The sequence below is a fragment of the Gekko japonicus genome, unplaced genomic scaffold (genome assembly GCF_001447785.1).
Source record: "Gekko japonicus isolate JY-2015 unplaced genomic scaffold, Gekko_japonicus_V1.1 scaffold344, whole genome shotgun sequence".
NCBI lineage: Eukaryota > Metazoa > Chordata > Lepidosauria > Squamata > Gekkonidae > Gekko > Gekko japonicus.
In genome coordinates, this window is record NW_015174284.1 from 1,206,903 (window position 1) to 1,223,001 (window position 16,099).

Below are 16,099 nucleotides of genomic sequence, written 5' to 3' on the forward strand. Positions count from 1 at the left end.
CAGGGACTGGAGTGAGAGACCACAGAGTGGAATGACAGCCCCAGGGTGGAGCAAGAGTGTCCAGGGACTGGAATGAGAGACCATGGAGTGGAATGACAGCCCCAGGATGTAGCAGGAGTGTTCTGGAACTGGAACGACAGGCCCAAGAATGGAATGACAGCTCCAGGGTGGAGAAGGAGTGTTCAGGGAGTGGAATGAGAGACCATGGAGTAGAATGACAGTCCCTGGGGGTAGCAAGAGTGTTCTGGAACTGGAATGACAGGCCCTAGAGTGGAATGACAGCCCCAGGGTGTAGCAGGAGTGTTCTGGAACTGGAATGACAGGCCCGAGTGGGCTGGACAAACACTTGTCAGGGATGCTCTTGGATGGTCCTGCATTGAGCAGGGGGTTGGACTAGATGGCCCGTATGGCCATCCAGAGGGCAGCCCCCCTGCTGGAAGTGACATCAGAAGGGGTGGAGCTAGGAAAGCGACATCACTTGACCTTTGACCTGGAAGTGGCATTTCTCCTGGCTCCACCCCAAAGTCTCCTGGCTCCACCCCCAAAGTCCTCAGATATTTCCTGAGTTGGACTTGGCAACCCTAATTCCAGTACACCAAAAATGGAATATCAACCCTTGGGAAATGTTCAGGAAGACAAAGTCCCCTGCAGAAAGGACACTGATTGGTTACAACCCACGCTAAGCATTGTGGGGATTGTAGGCTGTGTCTGCTCTCCACTGCCACACGGGTCTCTCCTGGGTCTAGGCCTCACCAGGCCCCACCTCCCAGTCCTACACAGATCATGACAGGGAGTTAGACAGATTCATGGAGGATAGGTGTATCAGTGGCTACTAGACATTGTGACTAAAGGGAACCTCCACATTTTGGTCCTTTTTGCACTCTCCTTTTAATCCATGTCTAACGTGGTGTTCTCCAAGCAATTCTGCACTAAAATTGAATTCAAGATTCTTTTAAATCCAAGTCTCTTTTTCCATTCTGCACTAAAATCAAGTTCAACGTTATTTTTATTCTAGCTTTTTTCAGCCTGTTGTTGCCTCGGGTTATTTGGATGCTGTTTTGCCATGGACTTAAATTGCCTCAACTCAAACACTGAGAAAATCCAGAGTGGCAGGCAAATGCGGAAAAGACCTTAGAAGCAGTCAACCTCTGAATACCAGTGCTGGGAGGCAGCATCAGGGCAAGGCCTTGGCCTCTATTTCCTGTTGTTGGCCCTCCAAAAAACTGGTTGGCCACTGTGTGAGACAGGATGCTGGACTAAATGGATCACCGGTCTGATCCAGCAAGGCTCTTCTTACGTTCTTAAGACCAGGCTAGCCTGGGCCATCCAGGTTAAGGCAATCAACATCTTAGGCTGTTGCAAATTGACTGATGAAAACACAGAAGGGAATTTCAGACAGCCTCCCTACTCTTCACCAAGCCTCTTAGCACCAGGAAGGTTCTTAATTGCACTAAATACATGTCCAGCTGTGAGTAGGAAAGTTGAAAGAGCTCCAAGTAAAAGGAGATGTCTCATTTGCATAGCAAACGTCTGTATTTTTCATGTCTATGAGAGGGAGGGGGAAGCTAGCTCCTTAAGAGATCAGTACTTCGGGGAACAATTGGCATTTCATACCCAGAAACCACAAAAGGGCTGCCTAACAGAATGTCTTAAATACACGAAGCTCCTTATACTGAATCACAACATTGGTTTAGCAAGGTATTGTCCCTTCCAAGAGGCAACAGGTCTCCAGGCTCTCAGACAAGAGGTCTTTCACATCAGCTGTTACCTGGTCTTTTTAGCTTGAGATTCCAGGAATAGAACTTGGGTCCTTCTGCATGCAAAGCAGTGGCTCTACTGAGCCACAGGCCCATCCTGCGTATTGGGACACACAAAGCTGCCTTATACAGAGCCGCTGCCAGTCAGAGTAGACAGTGCTAACTTTGATAAACCAAGGGTCTGACTCATAGTTCATGCCAACCTTTTCTCAAGATGTTATATTCAGGAAACACCAGCTTGTGTAAACACACACACACACACACACACACACACACACACACACAGAGTCTGGACGAAGAGAGTTGGTTATGCTCATTTGTACATGTGTGAGCTTCAGCTTTCCTCCTCATAGCAGAATCCCTGGGAACCTCCTGAAGATCTCTTGTGCTTTTACAAGAATGCTCGAGGCAAATCTCAGTTCAGAGGTTTCTTTTCACAGCTGGCTGCCAACGGTAACTTGGGTTCCCCGCTGCCTTAACTGTCAAAGAAAGGTACTTTGCAAAGAGAGAGAGAGATTAAACACCTTATTTCAAAGCATTAAATGCTCACCCGTCCTCCCACTCATAGATCCACTATTATGGCAGGACCCTAGATGTTTCCTGTGAGCATCCCTGTCAGAAGCTGTAACTTCCCTTTCCAACAAGATGGCCACCGACCACAGGAGGAAACATCTAGGGAAAACACTCTTTAAAAATCTCATTTGAGTTCAGATTCTTCCTGTGCTTAGCAGAGAGCTTGATGTGAAGTGTCTCTTTTGGTAGAGAGTGCTGAGAAGCTGCCACTGTCAGGTAAGATTATTAACTTCCATTTGCCGGTGTTACAAAAAATGTGCAAATAAGAACAACAACAAAAAGAAGTCAGAGGTAATAAGCAGGAGGGGTTGTTTTTTTTAAAGGCTCCTAATTGGCTTCCCCATATGGAGTTTCACAGTATATTTGCCCTCACTGCCTTTTGAAAAAAGAAATGCAATCAGCAGCAAGCTTGTTCGAAACGTTGCCACCTCCGTCGAGTTCATTATTGTAGAACACTTCATTAAACTGTGTCAGTGAAAGAAGCACGCTTAGGAACGTCAAGAGATTACAGGTGCAAAATTACATTATGTTTTCTGATTGCATCCATTGGGGTATGCAAACAGGTACTCTGGGAGTATTTTGCTTGCGTACTGCGTACAGAGCCATTTAAACCCCTGCATTCTGAGTACTGCTGCTTTTGGTGAGAAGCAGAAAGCAGAGAATTAAATGGCTTGGAGCCATTTTACCCCTGCTTTCTGCTCTCCATGAAAAGTAGCAGGTAGCAGAAAACAGATCATGAACCAAGGTATCAGTTGTGAACCAATGTATTGGTTTGTGGTCACAAACCGAACCGCAAAAAGCCCTTTATGGTCAGGGGCCTACATACCTGAGGGACTGCCTTTCCCCACATGATCCCCAGAGGGCACTGCGTTTGGGGTCCCAAAACCGTCTGGCCCTCCTAGGTCCCAAAGATGCCAGGCTGGCTTCAACTAGGGCCAGAGCCTTTTCAGTGGTGGCTCCTTGCTGGATAAATGAGCTCCTGGAAGACACCTGGGCCCTGCAGTACCTTTTACAGATCCACAAAGCCTGCAAGACAGAGCTCTTCCACCAGGAATTCAACTAAGGAGCCACACCTAATTAATTTAAGACCTTGAGCCCTAATACCATCACTGACAGCCTGTACGCTGCTCATACGAACTGATATCAAATGCTGACTCTATCTCATTGTAATGGTTTGCTGCCATTGCCACACCAGTTTACATAAATGGCATACTGGCACTTTATGTTGTGTTTTATATTTATATTTGCTGTGTATTATCTGTTTTAAAACTTTTATTTAAGCCGCCCTGAGCCTGCTTCAATGGGGAGAGTGGGGTACAAATCAAATAAATAAATAAAAATGTGGTTCATACCCATCCCTACTTGAGAGGCTGATCTTAACTGGTGGGCTGGAGGATATGGGAGGAGACAGTTTCAGAGGGTAGCTGTGTTGGTCTGCAGTCAAACAAGAAGATTCGAGTCCAATAGCCCCTTAGAGATCTACAAGATTTCCCAGGTGTAAGCTTTCAAGAGTCAAAGCTCCCTGATTGACTCTCAAAAGCCTATAAAATTTTGTTGGTCTCTAAGGTGCTACTGGACTCCAATCTGAGAGGAGACTGTCTTTCAGGTACCCTGGCTCCAAGCAGTTTATGGCCTTAAAGGTAAGAACTAGTACTTCCAATTGTACTTTGAAAAAAATGGATAGCCAGCCATAAGAAAAGCCTTGCTGGATCAGACCAGTATTCCGTCAAATCCAGTATTCTGCTCTATACAGCTGCCAATCAATTGCTGTGGTGGGACTGTAAACAGAGAATAGAAAGCTAGAATTTATCCTCACATTTCCTCCCGCTACTGGTATCCAGAGGCTTACTGAATACCAGGCTTACTGCTTCTCAATATGGAGATTTCCCTTAGTCATCCGGGCAATTAGCCTAGGTTTGTCCCTGGTATCTTCAGTTAAAGGAGCTCAAGTAAAAAGTATCGAGAAAGATCTTTCTCTGCCACAGTCCCTGGAGAGTTGCTACCAGTAAGAGTAGACACTTCTGAGCTAGATGGACATATTGTTGTCAACAAGCCTCCACTTTGGTTTGTATTTCTCTCTTTTCTCCATGTTGATGTGGACCAGCTCTTTTCTGTGCATCATAAGAAGTTAATAAACAGGCATTTCAACAATTAGCATCACAAAAGGCAGTCAGCAGAAGGGTTAGGTCTGCATATAGCCTGTTCACCTTGGTGGGAGGAAAATAGCCATTCTAGAGAGAAGCCGAGCCTTGCTGTCAGACTCAGGCCCTGGATTTACTGTTTTATTGCCTTTGCATTTTTTTCACTTAGTTTTGCTTTTGTATCCCTGCTTCTTAGGCACATCTGGTAGTGCTCTGCAGCCTTATCTTTGCCCTCGCTGTCATGACATTCCCAAGGGGGGGGGGAGTGGATGAGAGTGTGATTGTCGGTTAGTAAGGATGCACCGCTTGTAACTCTTTTTTACGCAGCCCCCACATTCCCAGGTCTTAGCATGGGAGCCAACCTTGGGAGAGATAAGACTGTAAGCCTGGCTAGTTGGGTCGTATTTCTTACATGACCATTAGTAATGCTTGTGTGGATGATGTATGCATGGAATGTGGGATCCCATTCTTATTATCAACCCCCAGGCCTGCCTTCGCCAGTTTTGACAAACACATTTGCCTCTACAGTTAACCAAATCTTTTCAGGCCCCAGTCACACGGAGAATTTGCTGCGCGAAAGGCACGAATGCTGGGTGGATTTTCAGGGTGCGATCACACCGCAACATCTGGCAAGCGTAGCGCACCTGTAGCCAACCCGTGGTGTGCCACCAAAGATGCACAGTTAAAAAGTACCTGCAAAGATCTACTAGCAAATGGTTTGCCACGAGCTGCAGACGAACTTGTTCAGTGTGATCGTGCCGGCACGCACCTATTCCCTCCAGCCATCCTCTTTGCAGCATGTGCCGAAGGATGAAACCCCGGTGTGCCACCATTGCATCTGATTGCATCATGGCGGATCAAAATGTGTTGGCGCAAATAGCCACGCCCCCCCCACGTGTGACCAGGGCCTCTATAAACTTTCAAATGAAAGATGCTCAGCATTGGGCAATCAAATAATTAATAGGGATGTTTGAACATACACTGGTTCAGCTCACATCGTGTTTGACAGTCCTGTCCCTGTCTGTCTAGTATTCATGGCAGGACCCAGGTACAAAATTATTTGGGGACTAGCAGATTATCTCCTACAGGAATGTTGGAGGTACCTGAAAAAGGCAGTAGATGGAATGGAAGGTGGGCAGTTTAGTGGAGTGGGTTGGAGCAGCAGCATTTGAGAGGTAAGAGGCACCAGGTGCCATTGCTATTGGACAATGATTCTTCCTTCTCTTGTCCAGAACTTAGAATGCTGGAAGAGGCAGTCAGAAAAGTGCAAGTGGGATCAAATTTGCGAGCCTTTTTTCACCTTGGTTCTTGCTGAGAAATGACATATGTGAAATATAGTGGTTTACAATATATCTTGCAAAAGATCTCAGTGAAACAGCTTAGAAGGAGATTTCTATTAAGCCAATAAAATCCTTCATTAAAAAGGTTGCTCAGTAATTGGCAATGCTTAAACAACAGTGAACACGGTCAATAAAAAGCCATCATCAACAGAATAATCTTGTCAGTGTAAATATAAAAATATCAAAAATGGAAAAAAGTAAGCATAACTGCCATATAATCCTCAAGCATCAACCAAAATCCTCAAAATCCTTTATTTTATTTATGTCTTCCTCTCAGAAGTTCAGGGCAGCTTAAACACTTTTGTCCTAACAACAACCCTGGTTAGATGAGAAATTGACCAGCCCCAAATCACCCAGGTATACAAGTTAGGCACGAGTGACTTGCTGTGGAGAGGGAGTTCCAAAATCAAGGTGCCACTGCAGAAAAGGTCCTGTCCTGGTAACCCTTTACCCAACCTCTTAAAGCAGAGAGGCAGGGAGAGCAGGGCTTTTGTGTAAGACCTTCGCAAATGGGCTGGCTCATACACAGTGGTTGTGAAAACTTAGCTAGCACAGTGTTATTTCTTTGCGGCAGAAAACGAATTAACAAAGCTCCCAGTATTCTCTCCAGTTTTTTGATGGCACAGGTGAGGCTCATGCAGATGGCGCTTTGATCAAACAGAAGATTGGTAGACTTCCAGGAATCTGGCTGCATTTTAGAGCAATCACGGCTCCTTTTTTTTTTTTTTTGCTCCCTAGCAGTGATCATAAGCCAGCTTTGGACCAAGGAAAAAGAGATCCTAGGGAGCAAGTCAGTAATTAGACCCTCATTTTTACTATCATTTAACAGAGCCATCTGAGGCGCTATGTGGGCAAACATTTTCTTTCTTAATGACAATGTAATAGATTAAGGCAGGTCTTGTCTTCCAGTAAATGTTAAGCAAAAGAAGCAGATTGCCTTGGTGATGAGAAGAGCGGGCTGTTTCTTGCACAGCCTGCAAAACATAAAATGAAGCAAAGTCCCAAACCTGCAGCAGATCCGACATCTGCAAACATGGAGCTGGCATAGATAAAGGGATACACACACACAAGTATATGAGAGAGAGAGAGAGAGAGAGAGAGAGAGAGAGAGGAGAGAGAGAGAGAGAGAGAGAGAGAGAGAGAGAGAGAGGAAGGCCCATGGACCCCAGCTGTGATTCCATGTCAGTTCTTATATAAAAAAAACCCAGGTAGCTCTAAGAATCACTGGAAACTACAATAAAACCATATAAAACCATACATACATACATACACAGAGCGAGAGAGATGCTTTCTCCTCACCTCTAAACTGCCACTCTATGGCTGCGGTCACACAAGCGAGAAAATATGGGCGGGAAGCGAGGCTGTTTTCCCCGGGCCAAAATGATGCTAGTTTGCGCGATCAGACTTCGGCCCGCACACCTCACAGTTCCAGATAATAGTATCCTTTCCCCGGTGGCTTTTCTCCACGCTCCTGCGTCGCTGGACAGATGTTTCTGTCTGATCATGCCCCTTTACTCCGCAGGGGAATCGCACCGTTGCCGCCGCTTTTGGTACATATGATCACACCCTATATGTTCAGAGAAGAAAACAACAAAATAACCTTCCTTTCACCAAGTTTCAAGATTGTGTGGCATAGATTAATGGTCCCCAGCCCTTTTGGTATGGTAACCCACTTGGTGCCCTGATCTGAATAGCCCAGGCTAGCCTGATCTCATCAGATCTTGGAAACTAAGCAGGGTTGGCCCTTAGTATTTGGATGGGAGACTATCCAGGAACACCAGGGCTGCAATGCAGAAGCAGGCACCTCTGAACATCTCTTGCCTTGAAAACCCCATAGGATTGCCATAAAGCAGCTGTGATGGCAAAGAATACACAAAATCCCACTTGGTATGGTGAACTGAGAAGCTGCCAGATCAGATCACTGACCCATCTATCTTGGGGTTACTGACATTACTAGCTGCTCTCCACATAGAGATAGAAAGGTGTTTCTTTTTTCTTTTTAAAAAATAATTACCAAGACATACAAACAAAACATACAGATATACATAATTATACACAATGGGAATCCATTTAAGTTATTGTTTGACCTAGTTAATGACCTCATACAGTGTCAAGATTTAATCTTTCCTTTTTTCACCTTATAGTTACTATATACATAATTTGCTTATAGTAGAATATATTTCTTAATTTCTTTTGTTTGGCTATATGTCTTAAAGTTTTAAGTATTGTACTCTTCAATCCATTTATAAAATCTTGACCATGTATTCTCAAAGTTTTCTTTGTTGCACCCTCTCAGAGTTACTTGTCCATCTCTACTGTTTCCAGTATTTTATTTATAACTATTTATAACAGTATTTATACACACACACACACACACACACACACGCCTGCTACCCATGCTTCGCTATGGTATTTAAGTTCCGTAAATCCAGTTATAATGGTGATGTGAAGTCTGAAATGTAACATTTGTTGTAGGAATTTTAATGGAGAAGACTGTAGTGTAAGAAATGAAGTGAGACATACTACTTTTTCTCTCTCTACTGAAGGACCACTCTGTAGACCAGATTGGTGGTTCTGCCCTCAGGTGCTAGGATCACCAGGCTGCTTGGTGAGCTCACTCTGGAGCAGGCAACATAGAACATAGAACTGTCCATTTAAGAAGCAGTCGTCTGTTAAGTCAACTCCTGCTACCTTCCACAAAAGTGATGGCATCTCTACTTGTGTTCCTGCATTGTTTTGCTCATATGGAGACTGTTGTTCTGAGCACCTCAGGTTGATCTCACTGGTACTTGGCCTGCGCAGCTCAGTGCCACGCAGGAGTACTATGTGCAAATGTCTTTGCCACATTCCTAAATTGCCTCCTCCTTGTAGTGTTGGTGTATCTGGCTTGACGTTTGTCAGGAACTTTCTTGGGGGCAGTAAGAGGTGAGAGGTGTGAGGGGGAGTTGGTGTGAGGGAGTGGTGATGTGGGTGACATTTCTTCAGGTTCATGAGGGAGGCACGCATCGAAATGGCTCCTAGAAATGTCCATAAACATTCATACCCTGGCCCTGCTCCTACACCTGACAGACACCAGCCTGTCCAGTGTTGGGGGGGATTGTATTTAAAGGCTGGCTGGGCAGCAGCAGCAGTGCTAAGGCAATCCTGCTGAGCAAACCTCCCCAGCAGCTGTAAGCCGCCTGACCAGTGTAGGACAGGGAGGAGGGAGGAGTATTAGAAGCCAATGTGGAGGCAGGGCTGGCAGGATCACTAAGGCGTTACTGCTGGGGCAGGCTCCCTCATGGCTTTAAGCACCCTGCAACCACTGATGCACCTGACAGACTGTTAGGTGCAAGAGGTGGGGGGAGTGTGTTGGAAGCCATCCCACCTCCTTTCCTACACCTGACAGGCTGTTGCCTGTCCAGTGTAGGAGGGGGAGGGGGAAGGAGTATTAGAAGCCACTGTGGAGGTGCGGCTGCACCTGACAGACAACCGCCTGTTAGGTGTAGGAGGTGGGGGAGTGTGTTGGAAGCCATCCCACCTCCTCTCCTACACCTGACAGGCAGCTGCCTGTCCAGTGTAGGAGGGGGAGGAGTATTAGAAGTCACTGTGGAGGTGGGGTTGCACCTGACAGACAACCTCCTTTAGATGTAGGAGGTGGGGGGAGTGTGTTGGAAGCCATCAGAGAGGCTGGACCAGCAGTTTTGCTTCACCTCACAGGTGGTTCTTGGCCACTCCTGATTTCCTCAACTGTCATTAGCTGTCTGCAGTCCCCTGTAACTGTTGTTTTTTTTTTACCTCAGAACACTGAGCTCTGCAGCTGACCAATCAGAGAGTGGGGGGTGCAGAGAGGCAGCTGTCTGGCAGCCGCATAGGAGTCAATGGGGGAGCACATTTCCCCCCTTTTGACCCACTTAGGTGTTGAATTTTTTAAAAATCCCTTCTTAGTGAGCACCTACGCCATGATAGGAGTGCTCTCCCCAAATTTGGTGTCTCTAGGTCCAGTGGTTTGGCCTGGGCGTTGATTTTACGGTGAGGGGATATTCTTTTATATATATAGAAGATGGTGTTTCTTCACACCCTGCTACTTGGAATCCTTTTAGGGTTGCCAGCCTCCAGGTGGGGCCTGGGGCTCTCCCACTTTTACAACTGATCTCCAGCTGACAGAGATCCGCTCCCCTGGAGAAAATGGCTGCTTTGAAGGGAGGACTCTATGGCATTGTACCATGCTGAGACCCCTCCCCAAACCCCCACCCTCTCCTGGATCCATCCCCAAAGTCTCTAGGTATTTTCCATCTGAGACCTGGCAACCCTAAATCCTTGAACTAGAGTTACTTGTGACTGAAGCTTTGCGCAAAGGCTTGTTTTTTCCTGTTGAGTGTCTGATCCTCTCCTTTATGAAGAAGCTGCCTTATCTCAAGCTAGCCTATTGGTCCAGCTAGCAGAACTGTCTGATTTGATTGGCAGCTGCTCTCCAGGGATTTGTGAAGAAACAGCTATTGCTAGAAATCCTTTATTTTGATATGTATCCTACAGGCTCAGGGTAGCTTTTCCAAATATGTTGGCATCCCCAAATGACTGACTTGTCAATTAAATGGAGGAGACAGGGACTGAACCTGGCATATTTCGTATACAACGTATGTGCCCCTTTTCTTGACGCACAGCTCAGAGAAGGAACACATACATGGTATACAAAAGGATGTCCCATAAATTTTAGAGCTTATGTTTTGTTCAGCACCTTGAACATGGTTGGTGCTCTGGGGAGGGTGCTGACAATCCCCCTTCTTCCTTTAGCTGATTGATCTTGTTGCAAATATGTTATACTAATCTTTCCCATGGTTTCCCAGAAGTGGGCGTTGGCCCCGTCTGTTACAAACAGAAAATAATGGAAGGAACAATGAGGAGTCTGAATAGGAAGAAGAGCCATTTCTTCCTCTTAATTAACAGAGCTCTCAGATTGTCTGTGGCCCTGTTCTCACGAGGGGTTTTGGGCCGGATCGGGGCCACAGCAAACGGGCGCAATCCCACAGCAACATCTGGCCAGCGTTTCGCACCCATCCCCGATCCGGCCCTTCCCCCGAAGAGACGCATCAAAAATGAACCACCTACCTAGGTGGTTCTTTCAGGCCTCCCGCATCAAGGCCGGCCGTGGGATCGCTGGCCCGTCTTTCTACCGGCACATCTCTGGCTCCTGCCTGAACTGTGCATGCTCAGACATGCGCAGTTCGGCAGTCTCCTGTTCCCCTCCGTCCCTTCCCCTGGCATCTGATCGTGCCGGGAGGGAATGCTCAGGGGATCAATGTGATCCCACCGTGGCGTGTTTCTTTTGGTGCGGTTTTCAAAAGCCACGCTTCAGCCCGTCCCCCCCCCCACGTGTGGCAGGGACCTGTGTAAGTCTTTCAACTCTTTTGTGTCTGTTTATAGAAGTAAACAAGTTTAGACCATTCTCAAGTGATAGTTAAAGGCCTGAGAACTTCCTCCCGTAACCTAAACAGATTTAGCATGCCTTAATTCAGGAATGATTGTTTCCTTTGCGGAAACAGCTGGCAAAAAATACTTGCTTGGTAAAAGATGTTTGTCTCAATCTGGGAAGGCCTGTGAGGCAGCAAACTGCTATCATGTTAATTTCCAGGAATGAAAATAGCACATTTGCAACTGTGGATATAATATGGTGAGTCTATGGGTGTGGTCACACGAGCAGTTTGCCACGGCAGTATATCAGCTCTAAATAAGCCGCTTGAGTTTGGAACACTTTGGGTGCGATCAGATGGCGTGCTGAGAGCGGGTTAAACTGCTCTGGTTCTAACCAGATTATATTTGATCTGGATAATCGTGATCACACTTACCTCCTTTATCCCGCTTCACCTCACAGTCACAGCGCTCCCCGCTGTCTACACTACCAACACGTGGGAACGTGTGTTGGCGGGTTTTAAATTTTTTTCTCAGTTTGTGCATGCGCATAGGCACCCCTCCATAGAAGGGGGGAACTATCATGGCGCATGCGCAGAACCACCAGGGCGAATCAATCCAACCCCTCCAACAAAAGACTTCCATTTATATGTTTGACCCGAAAATGGCCTCCGTGAGATCCGGAACTCATCTAAACGCTAAAACAAGTGACCATTTAAATGTCGGTTTTCTAAATGTGGTGGCGGAGCTCCGCCTATGCGCACACCGCCAATGCATTAAAAAATGGTGAGAGAAAAGCGGAAGCCTGGGGCAGCTTTCGAGTGGGGAGGGGGTTTAAACTGGAAGTGGCTCCCTAAACAGTGCATCATAGTGTTCCCTAAACTGTGTTCCCTAAACACAGTGCTCCCTTAACCTCGCATCATAGTGTTGCGAGCCTGTGGTTCACATCACTAAGGCATCACAATCATGGACCCGTGGCTGGGTTGGTTGTGTTTTTTCTAAGTCCTGCTGTGTGTGTGCAGAAGCAGACAAGTGAGCACATGCTCCTGGCCACATTCTATGGGGGCACTGAAGTGCACATCAGAGTGGGGTTGGGGGGAAAGAAGGATACGCTGGAAATGGAGTGGAACAATCACCCTGTGCATGCATTTCCATGGCACGCCTGGGGGATCAGAAACCCAGAAATCCACCATGGAAGCACCTTGCAGAGATAGCCACCAGAATTTGCCAGTGGCTATTTAATCCAGGTGGGAGTTGTTTTAACTCAAGGTAGGAACGAGTGGGGCACAGGAGCCAGATGTGCACATTTGATCACACCCATTTGATCTGGAGGGGAGGGGTGGCTATGTCAGGCCAAACTGCTCATGTGATCACACCCTATCTGTCCACACACACATACACACACACACACACACAGGTGTTCCAAATGGTTTTTGGGGGAATATGGTGAATCCATGAATGGTAAACAATAGAGAGCGAGGGAGAAAGAAGTCGTACACCAGAAGTAACACAATTAAGTAAGCTCCAGGAGGACGGCTGCATTAGTCTGCAGCAGCAGAACAGAACTCATGTCTAGTAGTACCTTAATGAACAACAAAATTTTCCAGGGTGCAAGCTTCCATTAGTATCTCACTTTGGTATCTGGCAAAGCAAGCAGGGCTCTAGTTGGGGGGGAGCTCTCAGGTACGGAGCTCCGGAAGAGAACCTCTAGGGGGCGGGGTGGTCACGTGGTGAAGCCCCGCCCCCTTCTTTACCCCGCCCTCTGCTTCGATCCTCATTCCGTTTGGGAATGAGGATGAAGCAGGAGGGTTAGTAGCCGGGCCTTCTGACACACTTCCGGTGATGTCAGGGGGTGTGGCCTTCTGTCACTTCCGGTGATGTCAGGGGGCGTGGCATATGCAAATAAGTTATGCTAATGAGTTATGCTAATGAGCTCCGGCAGCTCTTTTTCTACAACAAGACCCCTGAAAGCAAGTATCTGACTAAGTGAACTTTGACTCATGAATGCTTGATATCAATGGTGGTGGTGGAAAGTGCTGTCAAGTCACAGCCAAGTTATGGCGACCTCACAGGGTTTTCAAGGCAAGAGGAAGGCAATGACAAACTACCTCTATTTCTTGCCTTGAAAACCCCATGAGAGGTCACCATAACTTGGCTGCAACCAGATGGTACGCTCCACCACCAGGTTCACAAAGGAAAAAGTGCTTTGCCAATGATCCATCACAGTAATAAGGAACTTTGCATACATTCCACCCACTGGTGAAAGCAGTGGGTATATTTCCTGCTCTTGCTGTGGATTAGATGATGGACTCTTGGCATAGTGAAGGTTCAGGCAGCCCACTTCAACTTGTGATCAGCTTTTAGTTATGTACTTTTTAGGATCCTCAGTTGCAAAAGAAGCCGGCAAATCAATGAGCATCAGACACTAACATTAACCTTAATGCTATCCCTAACCCTTGTTTGTTCCCTTCTTCAACAATCTTTTCTTACCAGAAGTTGTGGAAGAATTTGAGTGTTTGCCCCCATTGAACTCTTCTACGAAATGTATGATGGGCTGCCCCTTTCCTAGGATGGAGTGCAAATCTGTTGTATTTGAAGATGGAAGTCCTGGCCTAATCCTATTAGCTAACCACGGAGAAGATTTAGCTACAAGCTTTATTGGGATTTAAAATTTTCATATTTACTCTTTTAATATTTTAAGCCTTTCTGAAATCACCACTCTTTTAAACAACGTGACTACTTTTTACTCTGCAGAGTTTTCAGCTGCATGTAATAGCAGCATTTGCAGAAGCATACATTCTTCATCCAGGGCTGGGAACTTTCCCGAATCAAAAGATCCAGCCACAGGTATTCACTGATGTAGAATGCATCGGGGTTGTGTCCAGTGGCCCAGTCCTCTACTTTTGAGGGAGTGATGTGTGTATGATTTTGGTCCTATATATACAAGGGATTGATGTGCACATGACCCACTATGTGCAGGATCCTTTCTCAAGGGTATCAATTGCTCACATAAGAGCGAATGTAAATGAAGAATGTATTAATTTGCCCTTTTGTCTCTTCGTATGATGCCTTTCTGGGCCTTTTTGTTTTGCCCATTTTCAGTGTGGGCATTCCAGATCCATTTGTTTCTGTTATGGCACTTTTTATACAATTATGATACCACAGTGAGGCTGATTGCCTTTCATAAACCTTGGCACACAAATGGACATAAAAATGAAGTTAAAAATTGTATTCATTTAAGAGGAGAAAATTGGCAGGAGAAAAATGGTCCAGAAAGGAAAACTCATAGGTTTGGCTTGCAGAACAGGACAGCAAAAACTAAACAGGGGTTTTAGCACTGAAACAGGGTGGAGTAGAGGAACTGTGAATCCTAATGCAAGCTCAGGTGTCCATGCACAAACAGAATGTGCAGAAGTTTGGGAGGGACCACCAAGTGACCCAGGCCAACAATTTCTGCCTAAATGGAGGTGTGAAGAAAAAAATGGAGGCAACGCTACATCTCCGATAGGTATTGCCCCACAGCTGGAGCTTATGGTTGCCAGCTGCAGGTTGGAAAAGTCCTGGAAATTTGGAAGCAGAGCCTGGGAAGGGCAGACTTTTGGAAGGGGAGGGAGCTCGGTAGAGATATGAAGCCACAATGTCCACCCGCTGAAACTGCTGTTTCCTCCAGGGGAACTGATCTCTGTAGTACAGAGATCAGTTGTAATCTTGATCGAACTCCAAGTTCCACTTGGAGACTGGCAACCATACTGGGGCTTTGCCATCTCAGGCTCCACATCCAACTCCATTTGCCTTCCCAGCATTGGCCTTCCTTTAAAATCTATCTGCCTTTGATCACGGGAATTCTTCTCTCTGCACCCCATCAATGAAGACTGTGGCACAGAGCCACGGAAAAGCTCCTGACATAATTTAATATTGAAGAAGATAAGCCAGCAGTATTATAATCTGTGTGAAATAATGCTTGTGAGGGATAAGGCCAAAGAGACCCTATCTCCTGTAGTGCCATTTGGGTGGAGAAATCATCCCATAGCCAGAAGAAGGAGGAGTAGGAGGAGATTGGATTTATATTCCACCCTTCGCTACCTGAAAGGAGTGGCTTATAATCACCTACCCCTTCCCACAACAGACACCCTGTGAAGTAGGTGGGGCTGAGAGAGCTCTTTCGAGAATTGCTCATGAGAGAACAGCTCTGAAAGAACTTGTAATTGACCCAAAATCACACCAACTGTTGCATGTGGAGAAGTGGGGAATCAAACCCGGTTCTCCCAGATTAGAGTCCATGCTTCTAACCACTACACCAAATGAGCTCTCTAGCAGAGAATGGAGGTGGAAAGTGCCATCAAGTCACAGCCAACATGGAAACCAAGGCCCCTGCAACACGGGGGGGGGGGGAGTATGGCCAAAGTGTGGCTTTTCAAAGCCGCACCAAAAGAGACACACGGCGGCAGGATCACACAGATCCCCCGAGCCGCCGCGCAGTTCCTCCCCGGCACGATCAGATGCTAGGGGGGGGGGGAACCACTGAAAGGAGAGCGAGGCAGCCGAACTGCACATGTGTGCGCGTGCGCAGTTCGGCCGGGAGTCTCGATTGCTCCTGCAGACAAGCGCGCCGGCGATCTCATGGCTGCGCTTGCTGTGGTGCTTCAGGTAAGTCCTACCAGTTAGTAGGTTCTTTTTTGCACCACATTTTCGTTCTGAAGGGACAGATTGGGAACGGGTGCGCACCGATTCCCAGATGTTGCGGTGGGATCGTGCCTGTTTGCTGTGCCCCCGATCCGTTCCTCTTCCGGGCCAAAACCTCCTGTGTGACTGGGGCCCCCATAGAATATTCAAGGCAAGAGACGAACGGAGATGGTTTGTCATCGCTTGCCTCTGTCATTGCTTGCCTCTGTGTTGTGAC